Genomic DNA, 22,363 nt, shown 5'->3' with positions numbered 1-22,363 from the left:
ACAATGGAGCGCGTCTTCTCATGTCTGTAAGAGGAGAGCTAGCTAGCTGTTAGCAGCCAGTGAGTTTGGCTAAACACCCAAGCAGACAATAGCTACATCCTATAGGAGACACTATTACATTCAGCTTTATGCATTATTATGTGTTATGGGTTTTAATGGCTGTACGATTTCTTTCCTCATTTTTATAATGACTATGTATTTATAGGTGTTCTTCTTTGAATTGCTTTGCCTTTGTATGTAATGTGTTTTGCTGTGTCTACATATTGCTTTAAGTTGACTGCAGCTGTGTATAGCACATTGCCCAATCTTTTCTAATCAGATACAGATTGCATGTGCCACGTGTAAATGGTGTATAACTGTCCAAGTAAGCCATAACAGCGTGAAAGTGATCAAGCACGCACAATACCAGGACCATGAAACTAAAACAGCTAAATAGAAATCAGCCATCATTCATTTGATTATTTACGCCCGCCTGTAGTATTCCTACTGTTACATGTCAACACGTCCGCTGTGAAAAACACCTGATCACTGAAGACCTGCTATGAAGTATAATTTAAAGGTACTTCACTCGAGTATTTCCCTTATTTTATATTCTAACCTGTAAAATCACAGTAAGTTGTTTTTGCATTTTATGCTAATCTCCTATTTTGCTCCAGCTTCATATTTGCCACACAGAGTGATATCGATCTTCTCATCTAATTCTTGGCAAGAAAGCAAATAAGCGTATTTCCCAAAATGCTGAACTGAAATGTTAACCTTGTTATACAGTCCACAAAATAGAGAAATACTTTTAAAATTAGATCTCTTCTATTTCACTGAATTGAGCTCACAATAATGTGGTTTACTTGTGGATTGTTGCATAGGAACCAATGTACCCTTTATCATCATGTGTGTGTGCAAATACAGGAGTGTTAATAGTATGCTAATGTTGTGATTGTATGCACAGTAGCCAAAGAGTAATTATTTTAGGATTTTAAAATCCAGTCCCAGTCCCAGTCCTAGATCATAGCATTAAAACTCATATCTTTCACGAGATACTGTATCAAAGTCAAATCTCATTAGTAGTGGAGGTGGTGTGTTGCTGCTGCAGAGTGATCAGAGAGGAAGGAAACACTGGGGCTGGGTGCTGCATATAGATGGTGTGTTGTGGTTTCCCAGAAAGTCATTACCCAGACAGTGGACCGCTTCGCCCTGAGGTGTTCCACTTCACAATTTGCCACACTGGAGAGCTTTTTTTCCACACCGCTGTTTTTCTCTTCATTCAGTCAGCAGTGATAGGACACACAAACAGTAAAATAACGTAAGTGCTGGGATCGCTGCGTTTCCTCTAAGACAAAACAGATACAATGCAAAAAAGTGTGCAAATAAAAACCACTATCAAAATCAAAGGGGGCCCTCTTGTACCACAAGCCTCCCCGGGGCATGTGAAAGCACAGACAAACAAACACTGATGCCACCCCACCCTGTAAAAACCTCCACTCTGCTGTTACAGCCACACTAAAGCGCACACTACACACCACCCTAGAGCCTTCTGTCCGCGTGTGTCTGTTTGTCTCGGCTGGACCTTATGTGTGTGTGTGTGTGTGTGTGTGTGTGTGTGTTCAGTTAATGCACACGTGCACTCCTGAGTAGATATCTATTTTTCATTGTGTTATGTCTGCAGAATATGGATCTGTATGTGTTAAGCATCAGTCTAGCGAAGCCTCCCACTCAGTCTCAGCCAGTCTTTCCTTATATGATGTGGTTTACACTGAAACGATGCTGTCACCTCCAACCGATGGCTACCGCTTTTGTTTCCCCCACTTGGATTTCTTTAGTTTACTTCTATAGTCGCCTGACTTTAGTTAAATATACGTTTTCAAAAAGATACAGAATACAGCATTGTAATATTGTTCAATTATTGAATTCCTATTTTAAAAACAATTTTATCTTTTTAGTGATAACTGATGGACAAGCAAACAATAATACGTTTCACTTTATTGTAACAAGGCTTAAATTATTTACAATTCCAATGATTGTTTGGTCATAGCTCAAACAAACAAAAGCCTTAAAAGCTGTTACACCTGTAAATATGAGTGCAGACCGTTGACGTTGAAATTAGCGTCGTGTTTATGGATTGATCACGAGACATTGCTAAAACCCGTCATGACCACGCCCACTTATGAAATAGGAGGTGTATACCATGTGAAGCCTTTCAAACCATTGGTGGAGCTTGTAATGCAAAAAATAAAAAGTATTTCTGTTGATTGCTTTTACTATTTATTTAAGCAACTATGTCGCTCAAAACATGCACAACTACTTTACATAATTGTGGTGTAACACTAAAAAAAATGAAATAAAAATGTAGACCAATCTTTACCTTTACTGTATTAACAACAGCTCAAACTAGCATGCCTATGCTCCAATCCCCAAATAGATATGTATCATTAATCATAATATTAAGCTTCAAATAATTACATTGGTCTAAAATAAATTCAAACTCAAAACTTGTATTTTATTTTTTAAGAGTTACCGCCAACCTCAGCCCGACTACATCATCCCTACTGCGACACCCATTTTGATGTTTATGTGACTGGAGTGTGCTTCCTGCAGCGAGCAGCTCAGGCCTACCTCATTTTCGCCTGGCAGGTCAGCCGCTCTGTGTTTCAGACTGAAGCCGTTGGCTGCTACTGAACCGTTTGGCTCTTTTCTCTACTAGCGAGCAAAGCTACAATCTAGACCCAACTGTCCATCCAGCTCATTTTAAGGGGATTTATCAGTATATATGCCCGTGTATCCAAAACACATCGGTCATTGGGGATTCCTAGCACCGGTTGGCCGGGTCTGAAGGCCGTTATAACGCTTTTTTCGAGGTTTAATTAGAGCTAGAAAACAACGGTGGTGGAGGAGGAGGAGATTCCATATTAGGAGCACAGAGGAGAAGGCACCCCCCTTTGAGTGATTTGGAGCTTTAGGTGAGTGTTTATCCTCATTTTACGTTATTATTGCCCGTATAAATTGTACCCACGTGTAGCGTAACCACGTATGACCGTAAATACAAGGTTTGGGCGGTTTATTGCAATGTTTTGAACGTTTATTTTTATTTTTTCGCTCGGGGTGGGGGATGGGCAGCGTCAGCGCGTGAGTAGGCGCGCGCTCACTGTGCATGTGTTCGTAGGGCTGTTCTCGTGGTAGGTTTGTTTGTGAGCGCGCGCTTCCTTCCTGCAGCTACTGCTAGCTTTGAATTAAAACCACTTTAGTGATTTTTTTTTAAATTTCAACCATGAAGACATAATTCAAAACATATATTGATGATATTAGTATCACCTCTGAAAATGTATTTGTTTTACTCAGATCTAACTTTTCTACTAACTATTTTTTTTCTACATTTTTGTTCTTTTAGATAGTTTTTCAATGATGGATTCATGCTTTTACTTCTTATTTTAATAAAACTGTGTTGGAATGCACTTTGGTACTTTGATCATACTGTTACATAGTGTTACATAAGTTAGTGTTGTTAAAAAAAACAACAACCGTTATGAATCAAAACTGAAACTGTACTTCTAGCAATGTTAGCATGTTGTCCCACAGCTGTACTCACCAGTCTGAGGTGTTTTGCTCTGCAGGCCCATAGTTAACTCCACGGGTTAGATCATGTTGCTTGTCTGCAGCATACAGTGGATTCTTATATGTGTATTGTTTATTGTAGTATTTTATTACCTTTGTGTCAATGTTACTCAAAGCTTTCTACAGTGCTTTGCAGCTGGTTGTTCCAAGCAGTGGGTGGTGTGGGGGAGGGGTGAACACACACACACACACACACACACACACACACACACACACACACACACACACACACACACACACACACACACACACACACACCCAGGAGGGCCACTTGCCAACCTTGTGAAGCTCAACTCAATGACACAATGTACCAGTCCCAGATAAGCCTTCAGTATCTGTGCTAGGCTGCTAATACAGACTCTGTTCAGCCAGAGTCAGGATTCACAAACTAAACCTAACTGGGTTAAGTGTAACTTGAAATTAAGTTTTACAATTTTAGTTTTTTGACCACACAACTTCTTTTATTTTCCCTGCTACAAGTTATTGCCCGTGTGGTTTTGTTCTGAGCGGATATTGCGGTTACTACTTAAAGTAGGTTATGTAAATAAGGTATGAGAAGGTGTGCTGATATGGTCAGGGTGCTGAATCCAATATTTTATATATTGGAACATCCTTTGAGTGCATTATCCCACATACACCATGGCCACTTATCTAAGGTAAAAAGAGGCAATGTGTATGTATTTTTGTATTGGCCATTTGTAGTAGATTTTGAATAATACTGGATTTTTTTTAACCTCTTACCAATGTCAATATTTGGTATTTATATCAGTGGTTTTTTTTTTTTTTCATATAAATGCAAAACATATCACCTCTAACTATTGCGGTTTGTCAGGTATTATCACGTGTTCAGCTGATTGAACTTGTTGAATACATCTCATATATTTGCATTTCTTTCTCACCATTTGTCAACAGTATAACGGAATTAGTTGTTTTTTGGGATTAGGATCACGGACTTCTCTCTGGTGATTTTCTCTGACACGAGTGCACAACACATGTGCATGTCAGCCGGCTGTGAGTCTTTGTCCTGTATTCAAGTGCAGTTGATAACCGCAGCAACACATCCTTCGCTTTGGTCTTTGTGCATTGAGGTCGAACTAGTGTGTCAAGCAAGGACAGAGCTGCCAGACACACACACACACACACACACACACAAGTGTTTTTTTTCATGGTCAGTGACGAACGTCATCTGTAGCCGTTTAATGCAAACAAAGTAATCGTTACCACATCTTGATGAGTTGGATGTTCAAATTGTCTTAGGGCGGCTGCAGGGCCCATTTAGCTAAGACCACATCCAAGTAGCAGATGTAGTTTTTTTTTAATGTCTCCACCAAAAATCCTTCTTTATGGTGGGTTCTTTGTTTTTTTTTAGATGCTCCCAGGCTGAGAGGAAAACCCCCCAAAACCCCTCAAAGCCAAACTCTACATGTCTGCTCAGTGGTCCTTCAGAATCCACGAGAGACTGCTTCATAGATACATTTACAGATTTAGTTTTGTCATCATAGTGGGTGTTTACAATGACATGAATAACCCGTTATTGGAATATCCCGTTTGTGTTTAAACATGTTAAACACCATATCCTGTTTTCAGACACCCGGATCAGCCCTCATTAGGAATGCACCGACACCACCAACAAGTACTTCCACTAGTGCTTGCCGATACAGAGTACCGATATAAGTACCTAATGATACCATCATGCTGACAACAATGGCTTTGAAAACATGTTTTATTTTTATCAGATGTTCCTAACTCTTCGACAATAACAAATTAAATATATACCGTGATGCTGTTGCTAACATGTTAACGTTGAGCATTGTGTTTTCTTGATACACGCAGAGTATTGAAGTGAAGCGTAGTTTATACTCATAGTGAAGTCGGCGTGCGCGCCAAAAGAAATGGCGTAATCACGGTCGGTGCCTGGTGCCCGTAGGCTCCCAGAGTAGTCACGGAATTTTTGTACGTTGACACGCGTGCCATCACGTGACAAGTAGTTCACATATTTTGGGATTTTACAAAGAAGGCCAATGTGTTTGTAGATGCTTTAGAAACAGGAGGTCTTACAAATCTTCATTTGAGTTTATAAAATAGTTAGCTGTTTTGTTATAATGCATGAAATACTGAACTTGATTCTTGACATGTCGTAGGAAGGAAACCGTGGATTTCAGTTTACAGATAATTATGATCGCTCCTCGGCATTGTGGGGGTTGGTGTGTGGCTTTTTGCCTGTTACACCTACAGTCTGTGTGTTACACACGTCTTTTTGATTATTCACAGTTCATTTTGTTTGTACGCCCTCTGGCGCAAGTAATGTTGTGCCGGTCAGACACATCGCTGACATTCTGCGGTGGAGACTGAATGTGTTTGGGACGATGCACACAACGTCGTAGCTGCTAACTCTCCCAGGTGGATAAACTAGGGGCCGCTGGTTTTTCGCATACACTTGAGGCGTGCGATAAAAGCAGGATTCCATACAGACATAACAGATAGGTATGAGACATTATGAAAATATCATGCAAGAAGTATTGAGTATGAAATTAAAAGTATTGATTATGTAGTATACGGTATTCATAAGGCCGCTCTGCATAAATAATGAGAGAAACGGCAACATTGTGTGAGTCTGTTCTTTCTTACTTGATCATTTCTTCTCTACCATGATGGCGAGCTAGACGTGTTTTTCAAGTCACACGTGACGATATTCACGATTATCCCAATAATGAAAACTCACCGTGATCAACTTATCTATATATGAGTTATTATGAGGTTCTTTTTTTTTATATCATGATCCGTGATCGCCCTATCGCTAGTAACAGAACACTGTCCTGGAAGACGGCGAGAGTCAAGAGTAGCGTAGCAGCTTTCGTGTGTGTGTGTGTGTGTGTGTGTGACTGTGACTGTGTGTGTGTGTGACTGTGTGTGTGTGTGACTGTGTGTCTGACTGTGTGTGTGTGTGTGACTGATGAGCTCAGAGCAGACAGCTGTTGACGATCGAAGCAAGAAATTAGCAGTAAAGTTGTCATGTGGTAGTAAATGTACATTGTAGCAATATTTCCTGTCGCTCTCGTCTCCCGTTGCCGGTGTGTTTTTGTCAGCATCACTGCGCCTGCACAAATAGTAACGGTAGCCTCATAAACAGCAGCACTCATCGACATCCAGAACATGCGTTAAAACAGCATAAAAAACCTGCAATGCAATTTCTGTAAATGCAGAACTTGACAGTTACATATCGCTGGCTCCAGCGGCAGTAATGAAATGTGAAGAAAACCTTTCCGTCAGTAGAATTAATAAGCCACACATGTTTTGTTTTTTTTGTTATAAACCGGCAACACATTCTTCTGCTAATTTTGGATTTTTGTTCACGATGCCGCATTATCGAAAGTAGTAAAAATCATTAAATGGATGAAGTGATTTCTGTTTGAAATATTGGAAAGATTTGAACGGCTATAATTTACTATTTCCCCAGCTGACTGAGAAGTGTGGAAGCAAAGAAGGAAATCTGTCCGTCATTTCTCGTTCACATTGACCCATTTAGCCCGACTGTACGGCAATAAAGGGTTCTGTGACCAGACTGTACTTGACATCAGAATTTGAAAAGGGGCAGTCAGAGTAATCTATTGTGTCTCTTTCTGTGATTAGTCGCTTGTTGTTTCTGTTGCAGCGCCGCTTTGGTCATTTCGACTGAGAAGACAGCGAGACTTGGGCATTTAAAAACCGTCTGTAGTGCAGCTAAGCTGTGACCAGAAGGATCGTAATGTGAGCATCAATAGTATTCCGGTTGTGCTTGTTTTGTCCTCGATGTTGCTTTCCCACAGCACACGTTGAGCACAGGACACAGGCATATGTTTAGCTACAGAGCAGCTGACTCATGTTATCTACACGGGACACATTGATTAGCCGGCCTTATTAAATCACAGCGGACGAGTGCTGGAGTTGTACAGTTATGTAACCGCTGCTCGTCAGCGTGGTGAGTTGAAAAGGGAAAAGACAAAATGGAACAGAAGGGCAGTGAGTGAAAATGTCTGTCTGTGTGAGGTAATGGCAAATATGGGACCGCTCTGGATCCCGTACATGTGCAGAGATAAGATACATATTTAGTTATCCTGTATAATATAAGTGTGTGGATAAATACTGTAAACACACAACTACGTAACCCACTGCAGTACAATAACAGCACAACCTCGAAGATGATCGAAGAGTGGAGTCACACGCTGCTGACACGTTCTGGTTAAAAATCATTCTGTGAGTTTATGTCCTGGGAAGACTTTACACAAATCACACATTTTAAATAAATGCAATTTCTTTTAGTATGACGTCGATGAGTAAAGCGCACTTTGTTTATTACGCTGCAGCTACAGGATTTTGGGGATCCTTTTCAAAAGTACCAAAGCTGCAGCACCAGTAATAAGCTTCACATGTTTCTGTAATCTTTACAGGTTTAAAGAGGTGAAAGCCCTCAGGTCTGCTCATGTGTTGCGATAGTAAAATGTGTGGTATGTACTTTTGAACTTGTGTATTTTGACTTATAACGTATCTGATTAGCGTTTAAAGAGTTCTTAAGCAGCTTGCTCGATAAGCTCGCTAGTTTATAGCGCTAACTTGAATAGAGCTGCAAAAAGCAATGGATTCTGAAATTCGGGCTGCCGCGTTTTAATTGATTAACTCTCAATGATTTTACCAATGAGTCGATTTATCTGACTGATTCATTTTCCTGCCCAAAAAAACCCTCAAGTCAGGGGAGTTGCCTGTAGGTGGGACTAGTTGTCAGACTGGTTGTCAGTTTACAATTGTCAACAACTATTCAACTGGTGCAACGCTTTGTTTGTTCTGCGTGTTCTGGTCTGCTGAAAGGTGCATGGATCTGAAATTAGTCATAATAAACTGTGTGTGTGTGTGTGTGTGTGTGTGTGTGTGTGTGTGTGTGTGTGTGTGTGTGTGTGTGTGTGTGTGTGTGTGTGTGTGTGTGTGTGTGTGTGTGTGTGTGTGTGTGTGTGTGTGTGTGTGTGTGTGTGTGGCAACCCAAGGGGTCAAGTTCAACATTGTGAAGAATGTGTCTGTGTCCCTCCCCTCTTTACCCACAAGGCTTTGAAGCCTGCAGGCCCCCCCCCCCCCCCCCCCCCCCCGCTGCAGAGAGACCGACGGTCATTATTTGTACTCCAGCTTCCGTCCCAAACGCTGGAAAATCACAGTTTGCTGGATATGATTCATCTGATAAATAACAAAATAAGAACTCTTTTGTCTCTATACTTAGTACTTCCAAGTAGATCCGCATATTTGTTGAAGATTAAAAAATGTTTTTGCACCTGCATGGTTGAATGAACTTCTTGTAAGTCAGCTAAATACATGATCTATTAAGTTAGAATACATCATAACTCATACAGGCATTGATGACAACACCATATGAGAACAAAATTACTGCTCAGTGAATAGTTATTGATCCAAATTTAGCCCGATAGTTTTTATTTACGGCTTTTGATCAACTAATTAGCTCTAAACAGATTCTGCATTCAACAGAAATCCGGAGCATTGTGATTTCGGTTTGTGGTCTGAGTAGTGTTGACCAATCACGTTTGAGCAGACTTTTGGTTGAATAGCGCAACCCACCGCCTCTTGTCTGACCATGATTACGTTTTTTATTGGTTCAAAATGATTATGTAAAGTGATAACTTGTGAAACAATCCGGTCGTACACATTGCCTCTCGTCTCAAGACGCTAATCGGACTTTAACAAGCAGAGAGCTAATATACTGGCTACCACTGAGTTTAAACTAGGCTATTTTCTCAGAATATAAACAATGTAGCGATGGAAATTTGTAACGGACTAGTTTTTTAAACGCGCTTTGTCCACGTTGACGTCAGAAGCGATGGTCGTGTGTAATTGGGGCCCTGAGTAGCCTGTTCCTCTAAAAGAGGTCCTGTGTTCACAGCAGTGGAAGATCGCCCACTGATGCCTCTCGTCGTATTATTGTCGTCGTATTATTGGGTATATATTTCGTGTTGCTAAGCGCGTCGAGCTTTGCATGGCGCATAGGTAGAGGTTAATAGTGATGATGGCCGATTTACCGCTCAAATGTTGAAGTAATTCCTCTTTGATTTCACACGGCCGTTCACTTTCGACTTTGCTGGCTGAAGTAATGAGTGCGCTTTCAGATTTTATCAGCCGTCTGTAGCTTACTAGCTGATTGATACTTGGTTCTTTTTTAAATGTTTCCAGCTGACTTGTTTTTTACAATGGGAAACATGTGAAAAGGTCTAATGTATGAATATGCACTTCAGGCCTGAAGGACTTACTGCTACACAGACTTTGTAGCGTATGGTTGCGTGCTAGCTCATTTTCTAGATATTGGGTTTATATTTTTTCAATAATAATGCAGTTGTTTATGCAGGATTTGGAAGCAGAGACTATATCATATGAGTCAGTATATTTATATCTTAAACAATGTTTAAGTCGAGCCTGATGTTGCCTTCCACATAACAGAATGATCACAGTCTCTTCCACACAGTGAGGCATACGGCTCATTGATTAAACAGCCGATACCCAAAGCCCAGGTGTCCCTATCGGGACTGGAAAAAAGTCTGATCGTTGCATCTCTGGTGTTTCCATTTTGAGAAGAAATAAACAAAAAGTAGGTCTGTGAGATGTCCGGCTTCTGTGGCCAGTGAGGCAACTTAAGGCTGATCATAATGGATGAGCTCTGCTTCAAACAGGCTGTGGCAGACGTGTCTGTGTCCCATATATTTCTGCCGTTAGGCTACATGCAGCATTATTTTTTATGTCGTTGCAGGGTACATTGCAACAAGCTAAGTCCCAAAATGTCTCGCAGGCTATCTGTAACTTGTGTGTTTTACTAGACAGGCTTTCTCCACTCTGATGAGGGGCTGCTTGTGTACTTCATTAGAGAGAGAGAGAGAGAGAGAGAGCGAGAGAGAGAGAGAGAGAGAGAAAGCCAAGGTGTATTTAACTCCAGCTGAATGTCATGGGATCTCTGCAGTACTCTGATGTATCGTGTTGCATTATTATCGGGGATAGCCGGGGCTTCAGCACTGCATCACACGTTGATGTGTTGATCTGTAGTACAGGGTTAAACCTGAGCTATGCTTTGGTTGAGCTCTCCTCGTGTGGCTTTGGATTGGCCAGTATTAAAAGACCTCATCATGGATTCTTGTGGTGTTATGTGCACTAAGTGGTATGACCCATGTTTGTAATGTGGCATTGTTGTTGAGTGAAAGGCCTGTGGTCCATAAGCTCCCCATATATACACAGGGGAATAATGGAGGCTCTACTCTATGTACATTGAGCTATTTACATTTTTACTCCCTCTACTTACAGCCTCTCCTCTCCTCAATGCTCTGTGCTCAGCAGGCTGCAGCTCAGTCTAACGTTCACAGACTGTTAAAGCAAAAGGTTTGTTCGGGGCGAGATTTTAAATGTGTAGAAGAAATATTCTTTTCGATGAAATGTCACAATTGTAAGCTTTGTTTTGCTTGCTTTTTCGAACAAGTGCACATGATGTGTTCAAGGACCTTTGTTTAAAACATCTGATGATAATGAGGCTCTTTAATGCTTCTGGCTATAGTAAGTAGTTTTGGCGATTTGTTTAAAGAAAACATTCTTTTAAATCTCGCTGGTGGGTTTTGAGACTCTTTGAGGTACAAAAGGAATCCAGTGTTTCCCACGGGATGTTGTCAGACTGGTGGGTGGACCCCTAGGGGGGTCTGAGGGCATGTTTCCCTGCAAACATTTCAACCATTTTAAAGTTCAAGCTGACCCAGAGATGTAGCTGATCACTGCAATCACTGCCATGTATGTGTCTCTTAGGTTTGAAGAGCATAGAAGGTTGTTGAGAGCTTTCATGTTAAGAGACTTCTCTAGATGTCCTGTTGGCTCCTCACACACATGAATGATGTGAAATGATTTACTGATACGGTTCTTTGAGACAATTCTTATTATAAAAGAGTTATTTCAGGGTGAAAAAACGTATTGATTTAAGGTGGGCTGACTTTAGTGACAGATGATAGAATTAGTATAGCAGTGCTGTCGTGCTTCTGCTACCATCTCGGTGAATCCCGTCTGGGATTCTTTCACTTTTGGAAGTGTTGGTGCAAGACGTGTGTGACAATTGTACTGCTGTGATAAGCCATTTGTAATTTTCAGTGCTTATAGAGCGCTACGTTTGTGGATCTATGACTAAAACACACGTGAGAGGATCGTGGGCGAGGCTTTTAAAGTGCAGCTTGTTCTCCGGGGGATCCCGTGCTTTGAGGCCGTTCTTGCAACATGTTATGCAAATGTTTGTAATGGAACCACCCCGAGTCCTACTGTACTGCTGCGTTCACAGTCGTAACATTACTTTCTCTGAACCACACACTCGCTAATGTGACGCAGTGCCACACCTCCCTTTGGTGGGCTGAGATGACGGGCCGGTGGTGGCAGCAGATTGGCCGCTGAATACAATCGTGTGGCTATAAAGTTTGTAGTTTGACGAAGTCTGAACCCAGAATATCCCCCAAACACATCACATCAACACAGCGTCATAGAGAGCGGAGCGTCTTTATTTGTGATGCTATTGAAAATCATACCATTGGGATTCCTAAATATCCCGTGCCGTAAATAAAGCGTAGCTATCAGCTGTGCGCTCGAGATTAGACTGCAGACCTAGCCACTGAAAAGATGGGTCAGGAGTAATTATCTTCAGACTTTTATATGATTTATGTTGTGATATTTACTGGAGGGAAATGAGTATGAATCATGTACATAACTCCTCCTTTTGACTTCACGGGTTTCATATTCCACGTTCGATCACAGAGATAACCACCAGCTTACAAACCTCATTCCCGTCATGCCAGGGCCGTGTCCTCCGGTAAGCCCTTGGCAACCCACAACACTTTCAGCGTTTCTCTGGCCGCACCCAGCGACTCCTGCTTGTGGTAACACTATCTCTGCCTTTGCTCTGCAGTCTCTGCCACACAGCCTCACCACCACCGTAGAGAGAGGACGCAGGGAAAGCATGACTAAAGGAAAAGGAATCAAGGTCAAGGGGAAAATAGGGAAGGAAGCAGTGAGGCAAGAGAAGGAGCCGGGAAACAGTCAGTGATTTCCAGTCCACTTCTTAGTATTATGCAATCCAGCTACCCTCCATCACCACCTTAATAATTACCACAGAACTGAATCGCAGTACGACCGAAAAATGGGCTTCACAAAGTTAGTGTTGATTGCATTACATTTACACACACGTGTTTGTTATGGTGGTGGTCTGCTGTAGATGTATGCAGAGAACGCGTCTCCCTCTGTCCTCACACTGAAGAGGTGACCCATTGTTCACACATTGAATGAGTGTCAGTCACGCGGTTAGACATGTACGGCTGGCTGCTTCATGGCGTTAGTAAGAGATTATATTACATTTTATCGAGTTTGTCACATAAACATTGTACACAAGGTACCACAGACGGGGATTTATGCACATACAAACGTCATTTAACACAAACTATATACACATCACCATTGCTTTGCAAAGAAAAAGAATAATAATGTAATCCACAAGCAAACAAACGGACTGACAAAATGAATAAAACACAACCCTATGGACAAAAGATGATGTGTATGTGTAGGTCTTCTTACATTCTGTCACAGTGACACATTATATCTGTAAGAAAATGTGTTTGAAAGAGGACCAATGAGGATGTCCCGAGCCTCTACAGTGGATACTCGTGCTATCAGAGCGATATCCCTAAAATGATTGAGCCACTCCCTCATCGATGGGGGATCAGGAGAGAACCATGAGTGTAGTACGGTCCTCTTGGCGCCATTTAAACCGGCAATTATGTTTTTTCTAAGCTAACCTGGAATTATCACTGAGGGCGGAGTCATCGTTGAATTAACAATAAGGTTGGCTGTTTAGGAATACGAAATTCCAGGATCTTTTCCAGAAAACATGGAGGTCTGTGCCAACAGAACTCTGTTATCTGTGAGCCTTATTTTGAAGGCCCTGTATGGTGTGGCATATCATTAATGCACAAACTTATAGTGAATGAGCTGATTCATTTTTTTTTTTTGATGAGAGAAATATGTTAGCCCAGATATTTTTCCAATTGAGCTCAAGGCCTTGTCCCTGAAGGTCACGCTTCTGAGGCCTCACCCCCAGTGTCTTGGCACCTTTCGAGATGAAATCATTGTAAATGGTGGACACCAATCAGACTCAAGTGCTTAGTGGATGAGAGGGTAAAGGCCAATCCCACAGAACCCTGTATTATTTTACATTTTGATGATTTTTACCGACGTAGGTACAGGCGGAGAGAAGGTCTCCTGGTCTCTAGTTAGTGACATACGCATTAAAATCTGCTTTAAGGTCGCCCCGTGGACTAACGCAGTTATGTTTACATTCAATGTGTCTCACTAGAAGCATTGTTTGTGTCGTTGAGGCCTGACAAAGATCACATGCAGAGTTTATAACCAGCGCTGTTTACATCCGTTGGCTCGATAGCCGCTCTCTTCTTCCCTGCCAGCAGGAATCTGTGTTGCATTGTGCACACAGCCTCATTAGGGCTGCAACCTCTTCTAACATCTGTGACTTTTCTTTTTTGATACAAAACTTAAAATAGTGAAAAATGACAAACACAATTTCTCGTCTCGTTTATTCAGGAAATGGCAAATATATGAACCTTCCAGTTACCTTTTTGGAGGTCTGTCAGATGGTTTGTGTGTTGATTCATCTCGTACAGTGACTTACCATAGAAACTCTCTGGAGCTTGGGTTGTGTTTCGGTAAATTTGAGTGTATAATTGCTGTCTTTTTAAACGTACGACGTGACCTTTTGAGTTTAGAAGCAACAGTAATGCTGACTTCCAAAGCGAAAATACTTTGGCTGTGTTTGATCTAATTGAAAAGCCTGACTGTGTCTCCTCCCCCTTGTTGCTGCAGGTTCTGAGCCCATGGTACAAGGCCCTGACTGAACATACTGGTGGGCATACAGACTTACTACTGTGGTGAGTGATCCATCTGTGAAATGTTTCCACCTGCTTATTAACATCATGGGTCATGAAGAGTCACAACATGGCTTTTGAACAACCTGTCATTAGTTCATGTTGCCTGATGTTTGTGAAGAACATTAACATCTCCCTTTCATGAAATGTATACCCGTGGAAATTTTCCCACTGAATCAATCTCTTTGAGTATGCTTGCATTTTTAATAGCCTTCATTATATGTTATCTGTGATCATCTTTTTGTCACTTTAGTTGAGTTAATGCACAGTTGCTGGCTTATGCCTATATAAGGTATATTTTCTGTTCCAGTCAGGAATGTAGCAGATCTGTTGGTGGTTCACAGAATCACCTCTACAGTCTAATGCAGTTCACTACCGATGTTTCACCAACAGTGAAAATCAACATGTCTACTCGGGGCATTTTCAAACCCATAATTGGTTTGCTCTGGTCCAAATTGGTGAATGCGTTGTTTTCCTTTCGGGCGGTTTCTTCTTCCTTTTTTTAGGATATGTCGCCCATTGTTTAAATGTCTGAGGCGAGAAAGTAAACACAGGAACAAAGTGCCAAAATATGAGGTAGGCAACGTACTTCGATTCATTCTCCGACTAGCCCTGACTAGTGTGCCACAGTGTTTGGTCAGGTCGAGGTTGGAGTCTCTAAAACACAGAAGTAGTTAGTGTTAGCGTCTCCGCCCCCCCGCCCCCCATTCGGACCACATCTCCCATGAACCCCGTTGCTTCCTGCATCCCTTCCTCTCCCATGTGTCTTATTTTACTGAGGAGAACAAATGTGTTGGAGTTTATTTTCCGTAAAGTTTGGTTTCCATTGAACGAGCGGTTCTCTCTTCCTGTTTTGAGCTGCTAAAGAATCCAGCAGATTTCCTGTGAACACTACTCAGCACTGCACAATGTACAATGCAGGACGGGATCCATAGAAGCTCAGTCTCCACCGTGATGGTCATGTTTATATGCGCTTGGAGAGCCAAGATCTTTCTGCCCGGCTTAGTGACATTGTTCACTCGGTTCTCTGGTTGAACCGAGATGCTTTGCTGTGACAGCTTCCACCCATTTCTGCAACTAGCTGTGTTAATGTCAGGTCAGCCACATTGGAAGGCTTTGTTTCCCTCGCTGTAGAGCCCCCGGCTCTGTTTGTTTATTGCACTCATGATGCTATAACGCAGCACAGTAGTTCTTAGTCATCCACTGTGATATTTACATAAACGGCCAACAATCATGGCTGCACAGTTTCAATGGTCAGCACGAAAATCCAAAAATCTGGTCTTCTTTGCAAATAGCGCAGGAAGTAATAGTCTATTGTGTTATGTAATGATATGATATAATTATTTTTTTTGTCCAAAATGACATTAGTGCACTGAAACTTCATTGGGAATTAAATAATTATACATAACTATAAATATAAACAAAGGGCCAGTCGTCAAAAGTCAGGTGCTCAGAAAAGAAGAGAGAAATTAAAAAAAGAAAGAAAATGAGCAACCATTTCCTCTCATTTGGGGCATGTGTTTGTTTGTACACCTTGACCGAAGCAAGATGGCCTGATGGGCGCGTTTAGCGAAACATAGCTAGCGAGTCTGGTCTGTAGCCGGTTTTGAATGTTGTATAGCGGTGATCCAAAGTGTTCAGTTTGGTGAAGCTCAATATTGTAGCAATAGCGACGGCCCACGTTTCCCTTCACGTTGGCTGTTTTGTGTTCCAAAGTGCATGTTACCTCTTGTTAGTATAAGCAATGTGCCTTTTCATTACATGCTGGCTTATGTTGTAGTTGTGATGGTTTGTGGTTTTAACCATTAGTGAGGCGGCTGTTTCCTTGACTCCAGCTGTGTTTTGCTACTGAGACTTAACGCTTGTGTCCCGTGTGTTGAAACTGGTCTGGGGTTCAGGTCTCTGGGTGCTGCTTGCCACAGTATTGTAAGTCTGAGCTCTGCTGGGTTAACTATGTGGAGCCAACATTTTTTCAAAATCTTTTACTGCGTTATATCATGTCAAATAATTACACTAATCGGACAGCGTGTATGCCGTTATTGATTTATATATTGTTTATTTCTGCAGCAAAGAAGTCTTTGTTTTGAAATAATTGAGCCCACAGTATCAGTGCAGCAGTTTTCCTCTGACGTAGCTTGTATGCTACGTCTCTTCCACTGCCCCCATTTTCAAAATAAACCACAAATATTTCAGACATTTCTCTAGCGTGTCCTAAAGGAAGCAGAAAACATTGTCCCTGGTTAACCCTGAATTACAAAACCAATTCAGCGCGAGAGAGTGGAAGAAGCGGAGAGGAATGAGGAGGCAGAAAGTGAGATGGTTGAATACAGATGAGGATAATAGTGAGGTACACAATTACACCTCTTATAGCTTAGAGCCCAGAATTAGCCAAATTTAGATTTTGCTGACTGACTGCTGCATGGTTTAGAAACGGTTATGAGACAGGATTTGATCCTACAAATTCTTAAAATATTTCTTGAGTAAACAGTGAACCTTAGAGGCTCTGACTTAATACATGTCTGACCTGCTGACTCTGCCAGTTTTTATAATAACTGTAATTGACAGCAAAGCTCCAGACTAACTTTTCTTTTTTTTTACTACTCCAACATCTATTTTATATTGCTGTGAAACATCGCCTTTAAACAACCGTATTCATGCAGAAGAGCCGGTCTCTGAGCAGCATGCATGGGAATAAATGACAATAGAAAAAGTGTTTTAAGTTAGTTTTTAAGGTTGTTCTTCACTCGCACTGAAGAACTTCCACACCAACGACATGTTCGATGCCACAAACGCGTTGGTAAACAGTGAAATTGCCAATTGGTGACTTCTTTTTCTATCTGTTACTTATTCAGTCTCTCTCTCAAACTCTTAAGCCAGAGTTGATGATTGTTGGAACAGTGGAAAGACTTCTAACAGTTTAATGTTGTGTCATTGTAGTTTGTTTTACAATGAGCAGTTATTGTTTCAGTCAGTGGTGTGTGGCAGCTTCAGGGCTGTGGTGGGAGAGGGATTTAGCTAGTGGTGGTAATGCTTTATTATTGCCCTGTTTTTACAAATAACTTAATTTCTCCAGATTTTAGTGCGATATTAATAGGATTTATTGTTGGGCTATGCCGAACACAGAAGAGCAATGAAGCGCAGTGTTTTTTTTTTTTTCAGATGAGACGCTTTGGATGCGTCTGGTTATGTTATGAAATATAAGTAAAAATGTCGGCATGAGGCATGCTTGCTCTGAACTGAAGGCTGAATCCGTTAGTGAGAAGACCGACTTGTGTGTGTATATTCATTTCTCCTCCATTGTTGTTTTTCTTCAGCGCTGCATGTAGGATGTGACGGTTGGTCTTTGTGGTATTTGTCCCGCCCCTCTTCCTTTGTGATTGGGCGGCTGGGTAAAAAGTGACATTGACGAGCACATCTCATTGTCTTTTCAATATTGCAGACTTGCGACAGCCTGAGGTAGCTTTTAGGAGCGCAGATTAATTATATGTTAGGTTCATTAATAAATTGTAATAATTGTCAAAGTCTCTTCGGCGACAGTTGTGACAGGAGGCCCTTTGTTTTCAGAGTGTCCCTCCGTCACCTTCTCATGAACGCGATAGCCCAGGACCTCTGGGAGGGGGTTCCTTTAGATTTGCCACAAACGTCCACTTAGACTTAAGGATGAACTTATTAACATTGGGTGGTCGAAGGTAACTGTGACCTCACAAAACATATTTTTGGTCTGCCTCAAGAATTTGGATGCGAATTATGTTAATTTCACACAAATGACTGTTGATTGCACCTTTCCTACTGAAGACAGATGTTAGCGGTTGTTAGTGGGTTTTTTTTTAGTCCAGTGTGAAAGGAATATATCTTACATAAAGCATAACTAATTCACCATTTATTCTATTTGTGAACTGTAATGATGACATATGCTTGGAAAAAAAGGCTTGAGTTGAAAACTATTTATTTTATCTAACAGAGTTCATCAAGGAGCTGAAGCTTCAGTTGCTCTGTTTGTGCACACCTCCCACCCGACCTCTGACCTCTGACCTGTTAAGTGTCCACTGACTATCTGCAGAGCTTGTTCATGACTAATACATTTTCTTTTTTAATGAACAATGCTTACAGTAAGCCGTATTTGTTTTCCTCTGTATAAAAGTCGTGTGGTGTGCTGGCAGGTCACTGTGTGCTTACACAGGTGATGGAGTTTCTTATTCTAACCCAAGACTCCCGCTCCACTCACACCTACCCGAGGTCAATAAATGGGCTCATCCTGTTTGTCTGTCGCACTAGCTCCGCTTCCCCGGTCTGTTGCTGGAAATAGATGCTCGTCAGGTTCTTAGGTAAGGTTGTGTGGATTAACGGCTTACTACAATAAAACCACTCTGAACAACTGAAAACAAGGCTGTAATCTGGGACCTCACCACCGTGCCAAGCCTGTAGAATAATGATATTAAGTACATTTCATCAGCATCTGTTGGGTGGGCGTGATAATATGTTGGGCACTTATAGATCAATTACCCAAACATAATTTAAATTAGTGTCGGGAGGTATTATGACATTGGTCTAGGTCAACTAATACTTTAATGATTTCTGGCGATAATTTGTTCCATGTGCAAGCTCAACCTAGCTCTAGTTGTAGTTTTTAATTGTAGTCATGTAGTCCTTTGTTTATGTCAGTGATTGGAGTGTTTGTCCAGAGAAACACGTCTCATCCTCGATGTTAACTAGTGAACCCCTGGACCATAATAGTTTAACTTAGTAGTGCATGTCCGCTTGCATCTACAAGCTGCCCCGAGCCGGTATAGCCGCCCATGGAGCGAGGCTAGCTGGCGAGGCCCACGTGCTGCCATCTGTCAGCGACAGACAGCTCGTCTCGCTGACCTCACACAGGCCTTGTGAGGCAGAGCTAGGCCTGCCAACGCAATCTGTCACTCCAAGAGACTAGTAACCCTAGAGGGGGGAGGGGAGAGCCGAGCCACATTGTTTGTGTTGTCATTGCACCTTACACAACTGCACAGAGGAAGTAAAAAAAAAAAAAGACTTGACCGGGACGCACAGTGCTGGCATTCAGTATTGAACCTGTAACTTGTAATGTTTTTTTATTTAATATTAATATATGTATGAGTAAGGATTGGAAGTAGCTAAAGAGTTAAACTGCTATAGTTCCCTAGTCTTCTGCCACACAACAATGAGACATGATATGATTGCTGACTTAAGTTCCCCAGATAATCAGTTTAAACCTGTACATTATCCCAGGAACAAGGGGCAGCGTTTTTAGTTTGTTGCCTAGTTGTGTTCTAACTTTGGGGACCAACATCTGTAGAATATTGCTTATTAGCAGATAAGCAGCTTCACCTTCTGGTGCATTTTTACAAATGTGTTTTTTTTTTTTTTGCGATTTATTGTTGCTATAGAAAACTGAGAGTGCAGGCCATATTGATTTTGGTTTTTATACGCGTGTGTATAGAATCACCCCAAAGAGAGATCTATAAAAGCCAACCCATGAGAAAGTATGTGGTCATACAGAGATGGCCATTTAGCTGTGGTGAAGGAGATTTCAACAGCCTGTAATAAAACCTACTATAATGCTATTCAGTACCCAGCTTCTTCAGGCTTTAGTTTCAGCTTGGAAACAAGGTGTGACTCTAACTGGGAGACAGAGCAATGTTTGAGTGAGACTATGATTAATCCCCGCTGCCTGAATTTCCCTTTTTTTACGGCTTTCTGAGGACAAGCCCACACCGTCAGGCCTCAGACAGCTCCTGTAGGAATAGGAATGAGCCCCCACCTGCAGAGTAGAGCCAGAGCAGCAGTCACAGTGTGGCTCTTCCTTACCTATTGATGCAGTAGTCTTCAAAGAGCACCAAAGCTACATGCTGGATATTGTTACCACAAACCGGGAGGGACAAAAGGACACCCATGGTGCAGTGAGATGCAACAGTGTGAGATTTTCCTCAGACATTTTTGCAAAGAGGCCCGTTTCACACATGCAGCCGGTACCAACATAACAAGAGACTGTTGGAGGCTAAAAGCAACAGTTCCAATTGTCAACATAAGTACATTAGTGTTGAATCGAAAAGAATCAGAGTAAATTCAAATATTTGTGCCATACAGTCTCAGAATGCCGTGATGTACAAATAGTACTAAAGTGACACTTTTTGTACAAAATATGTCAAAAGCGAGCCTCAACCACACAGCTGATCATATGAGTTTCTATGCGTGGTTTGTTTCCATGACGTGAGGTAACGGCTGCTGTTAGGCCGTCTCTCCTCCTGAGGCAGAGTTCTCTGCATTCATTGCGGTTGTTGTTGAATTATTTCACTTTCAGCTCGACCGTGAGTGAGAGTGCTTGTCCACAGCTAATCTTGTGTTCTGCGGTGGCAAACCTCATCATATTTTGGGTGCGCAGGACATCTTGCGGTTGCGGCGACTCACATTTTTTCATACACCTTTTTATTGCCTGTTTAGTACCGTCATTGACTGCCTGCTGACTCCTCCTCCTCCTCACTACTCTCAACCACTAGTGATAACACAGCAGAGTGCGTCTCGGCAGGAAAACGGTTCGCTCACTTTTAGGCTACATCCACACTACTACGTTTCCATTTTAAAACGCATACCTTTTGCTACGTTTACACTGAGCGTCCACAATAATCTACGAGTTTAAAAATGCTCCCGAGAACAGACACGTTTCGAAACTCCGGGGTAGTGTGGACAGGCTGAACCGCATACGTTAGGGAACGTTGATGTGGACACCCACGTTCGCTACTTGATTGGGTCTTCGCAGTCGCGGCGTGTCCTTCCCTGATTCGTCACGCCCCTATCACGTGACTCCTTTTCCAGGGAAAAAAACAAATGGCCTGTTCTACCAGTGATTCGTTTCAACATGGATAACATATTACAAGCGTTACTGGCCTTGTTGTCTATGCTAGCAGCTGTTGTGAAGTTAAATTATCTATGTGAGTATAAGGAGGAAGATCTTAAGTATCAAGCACGACCTTTTTATTATGAAACAATAATACGTCGTATTTTCTGTAACTATGCAACCAATGTACTTCCTGTTTACACCGGCACCCGCATGCCCAGTTTACGCGAATAGTCACGTGATAGTCGTTTCAGGCGTTTTAGTGTGGACGGAGATCGTTTCATAAACAACTCTGAAACGCCGATTTCAAACACATCAGTGTGGATGTAGCCTTCGTGTGTTGGACGGTGTGTCACGCTAACAGAACTACCAGTACACAGACAGCTCGGCAAATTTAATTTTGTCTTTGGCAAGATTGCACGACGTGTTTTATACTCCGACTTCAAATCGATTGCATGCATGGGTCGCAGCTTGTTTTTGAGTTTGAATGAAGTGTGTTTGACAAAGCCTTTACAGGCCATTGGTGTCTAATGCATCAGTCGTGCATGTTATCACTGCAGTTGCTCAGATAAATACCCCGTTGATATGAAGTTAAATGTGTTGTGACAGCAAGTAGCACATATTGATAAGCTGTTGTGTTTTTTTTATCACACCTCTTTGAGTGAGCTAAAGCCTCTGAGTGGGTCCCCGATCAAAGTTGTGTTCAAATAGTTTGATGTTATATAGTTATGATTGTGGTTATATTATTGTTGAAATCTGAAAATGAAACCAAATAAAATCACAAATCCTAATATCTTTTTTTTCTTTAAAACATTATCCAAATCAAATGACCCTAATTATTTTTGTTTGTTTTTATGATTTCAACACGGAAATGTTCACAATGGAGCTTTGTCAGGGAAAAAATAGTGCATCATAGAGTGCATCCCCATGACGCGTCTAT

General features: G+C 41.7%; 1 protein-coding gene across 1 annotated transcript in view; it reads left to right on the top strand.

Moving 5' to 3' along the window:
- The first annotated feature begins 2,696 nt into the window (after positions 1-2,696).
- LOC306694936 (F-box-like/WD repeat-containing protein TBL1XR1) overlaps positions 2,697-22,363 on the top strand; it is a 35,456-nt gene continuing 15,789 nt past the window's right edge. Inside the window, exons 1-2 of the mRNA XM_079157992.1 lie at positions 2,697-2,954; positions 14,515-14,579. The gene's annotated coding sequence lies outside the window, so the exon portion shown is untranslated. The remainder of the gene's footprint in view (positions 2,955-14,514; positions 14,580-22,363) is intronic.

The sequence above is a fragment of the Pholis gunnellus genome (assembly GCF_910591455.1).
Source record: "Pholis gunnellus genome assembly, chromosome: 4".
In the NCBI taxonomy this organism is placed as follows: domain Eukaryota; kingdom Metazoa; phylum Chordata; class Actinopteri; order Perciformes; family Pholidae; genus Pholis; species Pholis gunnellus.
This window is presented reverse-complemented; position numbering and strand designations above follow the sequence as displayed.